This window comes from Cygnus olor, chromosome 1 (genome assembly GCF_009769625.2).
Source record: "Cygnus olor isolate bCygOlo1 chromosome 1, bCygOlo1.pri.v2, whole genome shotgun sequence".
In the NCBI taxonomy this organism is placed as follows: domain Eukaryota; kingdom Metazoa; phylum Chordata; class Aves; order Anseriformes; family Anatidae; genus Cygnus; species Cygnus olor.
In genome coordinates, this window is record NC_049169.1 from 133,605,557 (window position 1) to 133,617,916 (window position 12,360).

Consider the following 12,360-nt stretch of genomic DNA (forward strand, 5'->3'; position numbering starts at 1 on the left):
GGCTCCAGCTCCCGCAGCCGTCCCGGCTCCAGCTCCCGCAGCCATTCCCACTCCTGTGGCTGGGTCAGAGAAACGAACTGTAGCAGTGCAAGTTGCCCCTGCAGAGGGTACTCCAACCCCTGTGGCAGACCCTGTGGCTGGGTCAGAGAAACGAACTGTAGCAGTGCAAGTTGCCCCTGCAGAGGGTACTCCAACCCCTGTGGCAGACCCTGTGGCTGGGTCGGAGAAACGAACTGTAGCAGTGCAAGTTGACCCTGCAGAGGGTATTCCAATCCCTGTGGCAGACCCTGTGGCTGGGTCGGAGAGGCGAGCTGTAGCAGTGCAAGTTGCCCCTGTAGAAAAGGTGAAAAAGTGGTATAGAGACGCAGGTCGTTTAGAACGCAAAAAGTCTTCTGCTAAGTCTGGGTCTGGAGAAGACGAGGCTGGGCCATCAAGTGTGCAGGAGGATGAAGATGAGGATGAGGATGTCAGTAAGTCAACAGTAACTACCCGAACCCTATACCAGCGTGAGCTACGAGATGTGCGAAAAGATTTTGGTCGCTGTATAGGTGAACAGCTTGTCACCTGGCTGCTCCGGTGCTGGGACACTGGAGCCAATGGTGTGAAATTAGAGGGCAGGGAAGCCAAGCGGTTGGGATCCCTTGCTAGAGATGCAAGCATTGACAAAGCAATTGGAGATGGAGCACGATCTCACAGCCTCTGGAGGCGTCTCCTGTTAGCTGTGAAGGGAAGGTATCCCTACAAGGAAGAACTTGTATGTGTACCAGTCAAGTGGACCACCATGGAGAAGGGAATTCAGTACCTGAGGGAATTAGCCATACGGGAAGTAATTTATAAGGACTTAGACGATGCACAAACATCCACAGATCCAGATGAAGTCCAGTGTACTCGACCCATATGGCGGAAGTTTGTACGGAATGCACCATCAACATGGGCCAGCACATTGGCAATAATAACCTGGAAAAACGGTGAAGATCCCACAGTGGGTGACATGGCTAAACAACTCCAGGAGTACGAAGGAAATCTCTCCTCTTCCCTACAGGCCTGCGTCTCGGCTGTGGAGAAACTCTCTGAAGAGGTCCACCAACTTAAAGAGAATTTATGTTCCCCCCCCACCTGAACGAACCAGTGGCCACCAACTAAAAGAGAATACTTTGGAGAAACTTTTTGAAGAGGTCCAGCAACTTAAAGAGAGTGTATTTTCTTCCCCACCTGTACAAACCAGCGTCTCAGCTATTAGGGGTAAACGTGCATCCATGCAAAGAAGACAATATGGTGGGTACACACCCCGCACCACCCTGTGGTTTTACCTACGTGACCATGGAGAGGACATGAGAAAATGGGATGGAAAATCTACTGAGACCCTAGAGGCACGGGTACGTGAGTTGCAAAAGAAAACAATCGGGAGAAAGGGGTTCTCTGAAAAGTTTGCTGCTCCAACTTCTAGCAGGCAGTCTTTTAAACACAGAAGTGAAGATTCTGACCAGGACTAGAGGGGCCCTGCCTTCAGCCAGGGGGAGGAAAGGGACAACCGAGTTTATTGGACTGTGTGGATTCGATGGCCTGGCACGTCTGACGCACAGAAGTATAAGGCTCTAGTAGACACCGGTGCACAATGTACTCTAATGCCATCCAGCTGTAAAGGGCCAGAGCCCATCTGTATTTATGGCGTGACAGGGGGATCCCAGCAGTTAACTGTATTGGAAGCTGAAGTGAGTCTAACCGGAAATGAGTGGCAAAAGCACCGTATTGTGACTGGCCCGGATGCTCCATGCATCCTTGGCATAGACTATCTTAGAAGAGGATATTTCAAGGACCCAAAAGGGTTCCGCTGGGCTTTTGGCATAGCTGCCTTAGAGACAGAGGACATTAAACAGTTGTCTACCTTGCCCGGTCTCTCAGAGGACCCTTCTGTTGTGGGGTTGCTGAGGGTTGAAGAACAGCAAGTGCCAATCGCTACCACAACTGTGCACCGGCGGCAATATCGCACCAACCGAGACTCCCTGATTCCCATCCACGAGCTAATTCGTCAACTGGAGAGCCAAGGAGTGATCAGCAAGACCCATTCACCTTTTAATAGTCCCATATGGCCAGTGCGAAAGTCTAATGGTGAGCGGAGACTAACAGTGGACTATCGTGGCCTGAACGAAGTCACGCCACCACTGAGTGCTGCAGTGCCGGACATGCTAGAACTCCAGTACGAACTGGAATCAAAGGCAGCCAAGTGGTATGCCACAATTGATATTGCTAATGCATTTTTCTCCATCCCTCTAGCAGCAGAGTGCAGGCCACAGTTTGCTTTCACTTGGAGGGGAGTCCAATATACTTGGAATCGGCTGCCCCAGGGGTGGAAACATAGCCCTACCATTTGCCATGGTCTGATCCAGTCTGCGCTGGAGCAGGGGGAGGCTCCTGAACACCTGCAGTACATCGATGACATCATTGTGTGGGGTGACACTGCAGAGGAAGTTTTCGAGAAAGGGAAGAAAATAGTTCAAATCCTTCTGAAGGCCGGTTTTGCCATAAAACAAAATAAAGTTAAAGGACCTGCACGAGAGATCCAGTTTTTAGGAATAAAATGGCAAGATGGACGTCGTCAAATCCCAATGGATGTGATCAACAAAATAACAGCTATGTCTCCACCAACTAGCAAGAAGGAAACACAAACTTTCCTAGGTGTCGTGGGGTTTTGGAGAATGCATATTCCAAATTACAGTCTGATTGTAAACCCACTCTACCAAGTAACTCGTAAGAAGAATGCTTTTGAATGGGGCCCTGAGCAACGACAAGCCTTTGAACAAATTAAACAGGAAATAGTTCATGCAGTAGCCCTTGGGCCAGTCCGAACAGGACCAGATATAAAGAATGTGCTCTACACCGCAGCCGGGGAGAATGGCCCCACCTGGAGCCTCTGGCAGAAAGAACCTGGGGAAACTCGAGGTCGACCCCTGGGGTTTTGGAGTCGGGGATACAGAGGATCTGAGGCCCGCTATACTCCAACCGAAAAGGAGATATTGGCAGCATATGAGGGAGTTCGATCTGCTTCGGAAGTGGTCGGTACTGAAGCGCAGCTCCTCCTGGCACCCCGACTGCCGGTACTGGGTTGGATGTTCAGAGGAAGGGTCCCCTCTACACATCATGCAACTGATGCTACATGGAGCAAGTGGGTTGCACTGATTACTCAGCGGGCTCGAATAGGAAACCCCAGTCGCCCAGGAATCCTGGAAGTGATTATGGACTGGCCAGAAGGCAAGTACTTTGGGATATCGTCAGAGGAGGAGGTGGTCCGTGCTGAAGAAGCCCCACTGTACAACAAGCTACCAGAAAATGAGAAGAAATATGCCCTGTTCACTGATGGGTCCTGTCGTATTGTGGGAAAGCATCGGAGATGGAAAGCTGCTGTATGGAGTCCTACACGACGAGTTGCAGAAGCTGCTGAGGGAGAAGGTGAATCGAGTCAGTTTGCAGAAGTGAAAGCCGTTCAGCTGGCCTTAGATATTGCTGAACGAGAAAAGTGGCCAGTTCTCTATCTCTATACTGATTCATGGATGGTAGCAAATGCCCTGTGGGGGTGGCTACAACAATGGAAGCAGAACAACTGGGAACGCCGGGGCAAACCCATCTGGGCTGCTGCATTGTGGCAAGATATTGCTGCCCGGGTAGAGAACCTGGTTGTAAAGGTACGCCATGTAGATGCTCATGTGCCCAAGAATCGGGCTACTGAAGAACATCAAAACAACCAGCAGGTGGATCAGGCTGCTAAGATTGAAGTGGCTCAGGTGGACCTGGACTGGCAACATAAAGGTGAATTATTTATAGCCCGATGGGCCCATGACACCTCAGGCCATCAAGGTAGAGATGCAACATACAGATGGGCTCGTGACCGAGGGGTGGACCTGACCATGGACACTATAGCACAGGTTATTCATGATTGTGAAACATGTGCTGCAATTAAACAAGCCAAACGGTCAAAGCCTCTCTGGTATGGAGGACGATGGCTGAAATACAAATATGGAGAGGCCTGGCAGATTGATTACATCACACTCCCCCAAACCCGCAACGGCAAGCGCCACGTACTTACAATGGTGGAAGCAACCACCGGATGGCTGGAAACATATCCTGTGCCCCATGCCACCGCCCGGAACACTATCCTGGGCCTTGAAAAGCAAGTCCTATGGCGACATGGCACCCCAGAAAGAATTGAGTCAGACAATGGGACTCATTTCCGAAACAACCTTATAGACACTTGGGCCAAAGAACATGGTATTGAGTGGGTGTATCACATCCCTTATCATGCACCAGCCTCCGGCAAAGTTGAACGATACAATGGACTGTTAAAGACTACACTGAAAGCAATGGGTGCTGGGACATTCAAAAATTGGGAAACACATCTGGCAAAGGCCACCTGGTTAGTCAATACTAGAGGATCTGCCAACCGAGCTGGACCTGCCCAATCAAACCTGTTACGCACTGTAGAAGGGGATAAAGTTCCTGTAGTGCACGTAAGAAACATGCTGGGTAAGACAGTCTGGGCTACTCCCGCCTCAGGAAAAGGCAAGCCCATTCGTGGGATTGCTTTTGCTCGGGGACCTGGATGCACTTGGTGGGTAATGCAAGAGAATGGGGAGGTCCGGTGTGTACCTCAAGGGGACCTAATACTGGGTGAGAATAGCCCATGAGTTGAATTATAATATGTTAATTATCATATAACACTGTATGTCATCGCTACCATGGTTGCTATATATCATAGATGAAAATGGTGATTAATTAGAAGGTATTGGAAAGAGTGTAACCTGAGCATGACATAAATGGTATGGAATAAGGGGTGGATATCTGTCCTGGTTTCAGTTAGGACAGAGTTAATTTTCCTCCTAGTAGCTGGCAGGGTGCTATGTTTTGGATTAGAATGAGAAGAGCACTGATAACATGCTGATGTTTTAATTGTTGTAGAGCAGTGCTTACACCAAGCCAAGGACTTTTCAGCCTCTCTCTGTCCTGCTAGCGAGCAGGCTAGGGATGCAGCAGAAGCTGGGAGGGGACAGACCCAGGACAGCTGACCCAAACTGGCCAAAGGGGTATTCCATACCATCTGACGTCATGCTGAACAATATATAGGGGTGGCTAGCCGGGGTGGAGGGGTGGCCGGCTGCTCGGGGATAGGCTGGGCATCGGTCAACGGGTGGTGAGCAATTGCATTGTGCATCACTTATTTCGTACACATTATTACTATTAATACTATTATTATTATTATTATTGTTGTTATTCTTTTCCCTGTCTTAATAAACTGTCTTTATCTCAACTCACAGGCTTCACTTTCCCGTTTCTCTCCCCCATCCCGGAGAGGGAGGGGGGAGGGTGAGCGAACGGCTGTGTGGTGTTTGACTGCCAGCCGGGCTAAACCACAACAAGTGTATGTGGTAAACATCTGTCATTAACACTTCTGTCAATGATATTAAACATTATAGATGATAATTAAATAGCATGAAGGTACATTTCAGTATGCAAGCAGGTCTTTCCCTGCAGGAAGATAACACTGATCAAGGAGAAATTATGGAATGAGAATAAATTAATGCCAAGGAGTATTTACCTTGAAAAAATCGGATTGCTCAATGCTGCCTGCTGCAGCTCCTGCTAGGTTTATTGTAGGCAAGTGGTGTTGTCCAGGTACAGAAACAGGCCGGGTAGCTGCCATTAGCAGCTTGCTGTGCAGCAGCCATGAGTTTGTAGGCATTCACTGGGACAAAAGGTCCTTGCATTTATTCAGGAAATACTTTTGATACCTGCTTCCAGTTTCAGCTTGAGACTTAGAATTTGGATTTGTCAAAATGACTTCTCCATTGATTGTACCTGGTTTATATCTCTGACATATTTGCTCATGAGTTGGGGCAAGACTGCAGAGTGATAGTACAGTGGGCAACAGGCACAAGCTGGAACATGGGAAGTTTGCACTATATACTAGGAAAACGATTTTCACCATAGGGTGGGGAAATGGGGAACAGATTGCCCAGAAAGTATGTGGAGTCTCCATCCTTGGAGGCTCTCAGCGCTCAACCAGTCAACCCCATGAGCAGCCTGCTCTAGCAGGACGTGCTTTGAGCAGGAACCGTGACTGAACAGCCTCAAGAGATCCCTTCCAGTGTAAATGATTCTATGACTCTGAGCTTTGCATTTGAGATGCAGTTACACGCATGTGTTGCATGTTACCTGTCAAGAAAGTTGGTGGTTTTAGTAAATATACTTCTGTGTGGAAGGAAAGGCAGCACAGATTAACTATTTCATTGCACAAAATTCCATTTTCAGGCTACTTTTAGAGATAAGTGACATTAAAACAAACAAGCAAACAAAACCAACATATTACGCTGTATGAGTAGCTTCAGTAGAGAGCATCTTGAGTATTTGCCTTGTGTCCTCCATAAAATAAAAGAACAATACTCTTCTATTGCTAATCCAAGTTGCAGTTGATTGAGTTAGATTTCTGCTGCTGGGATAATTGGACACTGTTTCAGAAACGCCTGGGAATTTCCTGAGGCCTGTAACACAATTGCCATACAAAGTTCCCAGTGTGCTGTCCTCTAAACACACAATCCTCTATAAAAAGAATGCTCCAGCCATCCGGAATGATCAGAATAACCCTGCATGTAAATGTGACCTTCTCCTTGCTTCACAGAGCCGCTGTGTCTGGATCCAACTGTCACTCACAGAGGCACTTTCTTTCACTTGATTGAGTCTTGAAAACAAGCAAGATATTTGAAATTTCTTCTCGTTCTACCCCATCCAAACTGTTTTACGCCTTCTGGCCCACCTTAAGATAACTTCCTCTGAACTGGTTTGGGAGGCAGTAGCTGCTGATATGTGCTTAAATGTGGAGTGGCATTTTTGCGAGAGCTGGAAATGCAGAGTTACCTGGTAATGTGCAGATGTAATCCTTTGTTGTGGTGGTGGTTTTGTTTAAATCCTACTATTGATTTTTAGTTTTAACTTGTAAGCCTTCTAGCAAACAAGTTGATTTTTGTACTGACCTACATGGTACTAACACTAGTGAGTTAAAAGTCTGAATTAAAAAGCAAGTGTGCATATAATTTCCAAACAGTTCTTAATATGAATCATACAGAATGGTGGCTGATAGTTAGTATTCCAGATACACTGGCTCTTAATTTATTTGATTATAACTTTCCAGCTTGTTTGTTCATTTGTTTTATCACTTAAAAACATCTTGGCTTACTGCTTATTTTTCTTAATAGAACTGACTTTGGGGGGCTATAAGCTGCATGTCTTTCTTACATAGCATATTTAATATGACTCTGTTATCCCTGGCTGGTCAAATTGGCACACGTCCTTCAAATAAAATGAAGTGTAATTCGTTGTTGCTGCTGAGACTTCCCAATGATTTCTGGAAAAAGTGTAAGTCCAAAGATCAGGAGCAAAACATTAATCAGGTAATTTCCTTATTTTTTTGTTAATTCTTCAGAAAGTTAACACAGTAGGAGGCCAAAATTGCAAATACTGTAGCTGCTTAAAATGCATTTATTCAATAATGTTTAAGTAAGTCTGCTGGTAAATAGGTCACCCAGAAATACATTTCCCCTTGTTCCTAGGTACTTTGTATATCAAAGAGTAAGAAAAATTGAAAGCCAAGTTTCCTAAATAATAGCCCACCAGTTCTGTTGTAATATGTTAGTGAAGGTGTTGGTGTTTCCTCTCTCTTTTTGTGAATTTTCACCACCAACCATAAATGATAAACAGCATCTTTTCAGCCTCCCAACATTTTGTAAGGGATGTAGATGGGTCTGCATTGCATTCTGAATTACATTATGGTTCTTGAAAATTCCTACATCACTCACACTAGCAACAGTTGGTCAGTAGCGGAATTGCACTGGAAATCTGAAAAAAAAAGAGTCAGAAAAGGAGATAAAAGTTGTTGAACAAAACAGAAACAGAATGAAAGTAGTATAATCCTTCAGACTAATAATTTAATAGATGCTACGTAGTTTTTAATTATAGACACAGATTATGAACTGTCTTCTTTGAAGAAAGTATTTGGCATTCAACAGAACAAATTATTGGTAGGAATGAAAGGCCTGATCATCTTCAAGTTAGCAGAGATGAACAACATACTTCTGAAAGCAGTGTGGGCTAGCTGCAGTTGGGGGATTTCTTCCCAAGGCCTGTTTTGCGGCTGACTTTGATGCCCACTGAGGTTAATAGTTGTTTTTTTTAATGATACAATGGAATTTTAATTAAACCTTAAATGTTTATAGAAGACTGTATTGTGCATGTATACATAAATTAATGTTTAAGGCTGCTAAATGTTTCCAGAGTGCAAATTTTACAAATAATGTGTCGTGCTTTTATGCTGTTGATTTGATCATGGAGAAAAATCAATGCTGATAACCAGTGAAATTACAGAAGTATCGTTTGTGATCCATAAGAAGCCCCAAACATAATATATTACATTCTGATACCAAGTACCTCTGCCTCATTTGAATACAGGAAATACAATAATCTTCTACTGTTCCTTCTCACCAAGCACAGAAAGAGACTGATCCTATTCAGAAGCTGGAGAATGAACATACGGATAACTTCTCAAAGGTCTGACCAGCCCTCTTTAGAACTCCTATCTGAAACCTCAGAATTCCACTGTTTATGCTTTTTGTTTTGATTCAACAGGAGTTATATTATATTGTTATATTCTAACAAAATATAAAATAATTTTAGGCTGTATTTACCATTTTTAAGAGTTTTTTTTTTCATTCTTTCTTTATAAAACAGTAGATGGTAGTGTTTAATTTGCAAAAAAATGTTATATGTCTATAAATTATGCCATCTTTAGTCTCATCTGTAATTCTATTTTAGAATTGATACAATAATGTCATAGGTGATCAAGGTTATGTGTTCGCTAAGCACTTCCCACGTATATTATACACACAGGCTTTCCAAAATCTTAATTTCAAAACTGATTTTAATCTTCTATCCTTCCAGACTTTTTGGTTATCACTAATAGTATTAACACTTAAGGATATCCCTGTTAGCTATATAATTATTCCATCCATTTTACAGTACATAGGTTGGACAGGACCTGCTGTGCATTCCAAAGGCCTAACTAGCAGTTGTTTTCTTATATTCTTAAATTTCATCTAGGCATATGAGGTAATGAGGTGCTGCAGTGATTTTAATATTTCTTTCTTAGGTTAAGTGATTCATTCTTCTTTACTCTAGATCTACAGAGTGAAATATAAATTAGTGTGCTTTAGTACTTTACTTTTTAAAGTATCTAGTTCATTCCAAAGTGAAAACTGTCCAATATTAGTATGACCTTTTGAGAAATGTCATAGCAGTAGTATTGATCAGTGACACAAGTTATAGAAATAATGCAGAAAAGGAGCCAGAATCTCAGCTGAGGTCTGTATAAATCTCATCTGTCTCTCTCAGTTGGAGTGATGCTGATGTTGCAATATTTATGCAAAATAGGGAAGAACTTGGCTGCTTTCATATCTCTAAATTTAGTATGTGGGTGGGCCAGGACAGTGAGCAGTTTATAACATCTCTGTACAGCAAAGTTAATACATCCATTTTGTACGTGACCTCTGCAAACCTTCCGTCATCCATTAAAAATGTTGCTGTGCTGTTGACAATAAGTGTCAGTAGCAAGGAAGACAGGAGGAAGACCTAGTACACTTATTTCCTGTAACATTAAAGCCACTATAATTATGGGTCATTTGCCTGGTTTCTTTGGTAATTAAGAGTTTTAATTGCTTCTAGTTCCAGGGAATTAGTTAAGCTTTTCATTATGCATATTGCGTTCCATAATCATCGTCTCCTCTCATACACTAAGCTTACTGACATCATGGAAGTCAATTACGTCTTTCAAGGCAGAGCAGTGAAGTATATTTCTTTGTATGGACTGGATTAGAAAGTTTCTGAAAAGCCTTGATAATGCTGTTCTGTGCAACATTTAAGCTTAGTCTTCAAAACGGAGAGCCTGTCAGGGCTTCGTTTACTGTTTGAGAATGCATAGTGTGCTTGAGGTCACAAGCTAATCTGTTCTTAAGAAGAAAACCTTTAGGCAGAACTGTACGTCAGTCCTAACAACAGTTGTTCCAGGATTACATATTTGTAGTACAAATACTGATCAACAGTTGAAAATATCACATTGATCAAACTGGAGTAGGAAAAGAAGGAATTTAGAGACTGTATAAAGGAAATTAACACAAGAGAAATTAACACAAGAAACACAATTGGTTTGGTTCCATTGGCTCATTGAAATTCATTAGTTAAGGTTTGCTTTATGAAAAGCAAGGTAGAAGGCACATTTTGCTTTTCCGTCACTGACTCCAAATAGTTGCTGGCATCTTGATGGGCGAGGGCAAATATTTTAAAAAGAAAAGGAAGCAGAAAGGGTTTGCTTCCTCTTTTCTATTCCAGTCTCTGGTTACAGGTCATAGATATGCAATATAGATATATATAGTGCATCTATTTAATATGTCTTGCAAAAATGTTTTCTTTGATCATAAAAAAGTTTTTAGAGGTTGCAGCTTGGTTTTGTGAGAGCACAGCCAGAACAGCTAAACTTCGTGCATCTTTAATCTTTTCTGGTCAAAGAATGTTTTAAGGAGCCTAAAAGATGCAGTATACTGATGTATGTTCTCCCAGTGCACCAAATCTGGATTCAGTCAAAAGTTAAATTAAGTTTAGTAATTCATTGCTCTCACCCAGCAAGTATTAGTTGCCACAATCTATTGTATTGTGAAGAAAAGGATAAGAAAACCATCCTGATTATGTAGGAAGGGATTTGATACTTTGGTAATGACTACAGAGAAGAGCCTAATGGATGAGAGAGAAATTTATGATAAGGCAGAGTTGCAATGTCTGAAGAGTGTAGGGAACATTGTACTTATCATCCCAAAGTCTGTATTGAATTACTGAAATTACTTATGACAGTGATTTTTATATTATTAGTAGTAGCGCTGCTAATAATATTGATAATAGATGCAGTCTAAATTGCAGAACTGTTAGAAACCGTATGTCAGCATAGGTCAGAATTCTTGGATGCCTGGACACTAAAGGTTGCTTTGTATTGTCCGTGACCAAAAATTCAAACTCAGGACCACTTAACATCAAGAAGAGATGCTCTATTTTATACAGGAATGAACTCCAGAAGAATTGTTGTCTATTATACAGAAGTTCAGACTAGATGATCCACCTGACTTTGTATGAATGTTGACAATCCAGTTGAAATGTGTGTGTTTGTGAAATTGTTTTAAGTGTGTTTTAAATGGTGTTAAAGTCATTTGGCCTATTTCATGTACTTACTATGGTCCTCAGCTAATACTACTGCAAAACTATTGGATTATCTTACCTTGCATGCTTAATGCTGTCTTTCTTACAACTTTTGTTGAAAGGAAAAACTTTATGTTCAGTGTTACTAATTACCAATTAATAAAAAATAAAGATTACTCTGCCATTGTAACACAATTTAAAATATGTAAACATATTTCAATTTAATTCAATTACTTCAATTCTTCAATGTGATATTTCATGTCTGGAAAATGTTTAGGTTTTCCTGAAATGTACCCTAGCCACAAGGTATGGAAAAGTTCTATGAAGTGATACACTGGCCAATTGCAAAAGCTGAAGTATTATTCAGATATATGCAAAAAAGTTGAAAAGGCAAACTTTTCATCACTTCAGTTATTCATATATATTTATATTTCTGAGATCTAAACAGATAACCCTATAAAATTACTGCAGCAGTGGGAGGGATAAGAAGGAGTATGGGTCAAGGTCTAATTCTAAGTCAGGTGTTGAAGTAGCTTTCTAATTTTTCTTAATGAACCATGAATTAGGCAAAACAAACACTACTGAAGGTGGGATTGTATCTTTGTTATATTTACTTTGAATGAATTTTACTATTATAACTGTGCAAGTTTATTAAGTAGTTGACTGAGCTCATGATTTTTTCCTTAAATCAACCATAGATATTATTTTCCAATAAATATGTGTAATTTGTTTCCCTAAGAATATACCTTTGGTTGTTTTCTTCAAAGTTTTTCCAGTCTTTGTGTATTTTATATATGTGTACCTACATAGATAACGCATACCATATGCATGGTATGAAGAGGTAGGATGGTTCATTTCTGTTACTTTGGTTATTTTTTTTCACAGCATTTCTATTTTTACAGTTGGTGTAGTAATCAAAACAAAACGGTGAAAGGTACTTTTAGATTGACTTACAAAATACTAGATTTTAAGTGCTTGCTTTTTTCAGAAAAAAAAAAAAAAAAAACAATAATCAAAACTAACAGTAATTTAACCAGATTAGTATGAAATGCTGAAACACTGAAGAAGAGTTGAATTTTTTAA

At 41.7% G+C, this 12,360-nt stretch overlaps 1 protein-coding gene and 1 long non-coding RNA gene across 3 annotated transcripts in view; both read left to right on the top strand.

Moving 5' to 3' along the window:
- The window catches only part of LOC121058537, a 256,855-nt gene that overhangs the window by 174,244 nt on the left and 70,251 nt on the right, over nt 1-12,360 (top strand). The gene's annotated exons all lie outside the window — the stretch shown is intronic.
- The window catches only part of LOC121058530 (pseudouridine 5'-phosphatase), an 84,341-nt gene that overhangs the window by 69,564 nt on the left and 2,417 nt on the right, over nt 1-12,360 (top strand). The gene's annotated exons all lie outside the window — the stretch shown is intronic.